The following is a 2,671-nucleotide window of genomic DNA, read 5'->3' as shown; positions in this document are numbered from 1 at the left end:
CACTGAGTCTGGGTGGGTGTGTGTTGGGTGTCCCTCTTTGCCTGGGTAAAATGAGTGTGCAGTGATGAATGTCTTTGGTTTGCCTTATTTAACATACAAAAATGTGGGTTTATTCCTCATGCCTTGTGTATGAGGTGTTTGGAGGGTGTGGAGCCCAGCGTGGCGTGCAGGACTAGCTGAAAGCATTGCTGGGAACCTGGTATTTATCATTCTTGGGGCTATTATCAAGGTGCATGGCTAGACCATCAAACTCATGTTAATACTGCCTTTCACAGGGGTAAATATAGCAACTGAGCTGTAAGTACCTATTTTATAAGGCTTCAATATTGAGTTCCCTCACTGCTGAGTGAGGGGGCTGGCCTGCAGCTGAGGATCACATCACTCTGGGTATGACAGGCAAGAGGAGGAATGACTGAAGTGTCATTCTGGCTTCCTCTGGTTGGGGTTCTTCTTGGGTTTGCCAGTCTTTTGTGTGATGACAGACCTGCTGAGTATTTATTGTTGATGCTGGCGTCCTGCCTACTATGTGGCTTTCCTGGCAACTTGAGGCAGGTGGGTCTGGCACATGAAGCTGAAAATAGTTGTGCTTTTAAAACAGTGATCTGAAAATAGGTAAGATGTAGTCCCCCTGCAGAGGAAGTATTATGCCTTGCTTTGGGAAGGATTTATGTGATTACATCCTTCAGGAACGATCACAGAATGGGAAAGCAGCTCATTTACAATTTCTGTGATTTTTCTAGAGTTGACTGGTGCACAAGTATCACTGCTGTCAGGTAGCATCAGATGACCTTGTCAGGCTGGGTTCTTCAGATACTGTTTAATACAGAACAGAATGGCATGGCTCAATGGTATGTTGAAATGTAACACATCAATTTAAACACTACATGTCAGAGATTAAATTGCCCTAATGCATGCTGAAGTGAAAGTATCATTATACACTCAGAGCTCTGCAGGAAGAGAACTTCAGTTCAAATACCTAAACTGCTGCTTGAGCTCAAGTTCTTTCTGGAATGTGAATGTTGCTGCCTGGTTCTGGATGGTAAGAGGCTATCTATACAGTACTTATTTTAACAAACAATTTTAGAAAGCTCTATAAAAATTGATGACTCCTCTGTATACCCTGATGGGATGTGGGAGGCAATGAAAATACTTCCACAGTCTGGAAATGGGCTGTGGGCTTCAGGTTTCCCACTGTGGTGAAGTTCTGACTGCAGAAGCTGGGTCTAAAAGCCTGGCTGGCTGGCTCTTTTCCTCTGTTACTGAAACACACCATCAAGAAGGCCATAAATACTCAGGTACTTTGGGTTGATTCCGGATCCTGTGCTTGAATTATAGATATATGTCAAATTTAGTAAAGCAGGCTGGAAGCCAGGGTGTGGGTTAGGATTAAATGCTGACAAAGCACAGTAGATTTTGAGCTGGGATCCACAAGAAAAAGCAATGAATGCAGCAGCAGTGGAAAGGCAGATGCTGAAGGTGAGATGTGGTAGAGGCTCCGTCCCTGACAGTGCACTCACACAGGGTGATGAGTGTATCTGTAGGGCTCAGAATGATGCACCAGTGCAGACAGGCTCTTGACCACTGAAATGCAGATGGAACTTCTCCTTTCTTCTGTTCAGCAGAAGGATATCTCAGCTGAGTTACTGTGAAGCTGAGCAAGCCTGAAACTGGAGTCATGGCCTCCCTGTTAGTATGCTCAGGGCATTACTCCTTGGGTAATGTTTTGATATTAGTGTATTTGATGGCAATGGCATGTTGTAGGTTTGAGCTTGTTGATGACAACGGTCTGCAGGTAGCCTTGAGATCACTGAAGCAGCTTGATGAAGGACCACTGTTGGAAGACTACCACTTGGTTAACTGATCAGTAATCACTGGAGATTGATCAAGTGGTACCTCCCTCCCCTTCCCAGTGCATTCCTGGTGCACCAGCTCTGCATGATCTAATGCAGAACATGTAATGATGGTCCAGCTGCCTCTTGTTGCCAGGTCTAGCTCTTTGTCAGGAATTGCTTTAGAGTAGGAGTACAAGCAGTGTTTTGGCTTTATCCATGCTCTTACCAACATTTTGTGTTACCTGCATGGACCTGGGGGCTACTAAGTGCAGCAGCAGCCATTTTTTTGCCTTGTCTTCTCCAAGGCAAGCGCTTGCTGCAGTGAATTTAGCACCAATTCTCTTGCTAGGTAAGACTCCTCACCATACAGTACCTTGCTTCAGATGTTCCAGGCCAAACATGCACACAAGATACCCCCAAATATCTGTGGATGAGTTGAGACACAGGACTGTGGTGTGATGCGCTTCTTCCTGTGTCATCTTACTTCTCTGGTACATAGACTGGATGTGGGTAGGAAATGATGTGTGATGCAGATGGAGGAAGAGAGGGAGGTTTGAAGTGATGAACCAGTCAGGATGTCTGCACCCTTTTTGATGTGTCTGCTGACTTAGAGCACAGTTGTGGACAGAGCGCATGGTTGCTGTGTTTTGGATTTGGCAATTGGATTTCGTGCATGTGCCAAGAGGGTTAACACTGTATGGAAGTGCCTCAGCATCCTCTGCTGAAAACCCTCTGTCTGGGGGATTGGGACACTGTGCATTTGTATTTGTCATGTTATTTCTGACTAAGTATCATCTGGGGTCACTAAATTCAGTCTCTCTGTCTCCCCTTAGCTGAAG

Source organism: Nestor notabilis, unplaced genomic scaffold (assembly GCF_000696875.1).
Source record: "Nestor notabilis isolate BGI_N333 unplaced genomic scaffold, ASM69687v1 scaffold8685, whole genome shotgun sequence".
Classification (NCBI taxonomy): Eukaryota; Metazoa; Chordata; class Aves; order Psittaciformes; family Psittacidae; genus Nestor; species Nestor notabilis.
Note: the sequence above shows the minus strand (reverse complement) of the source record.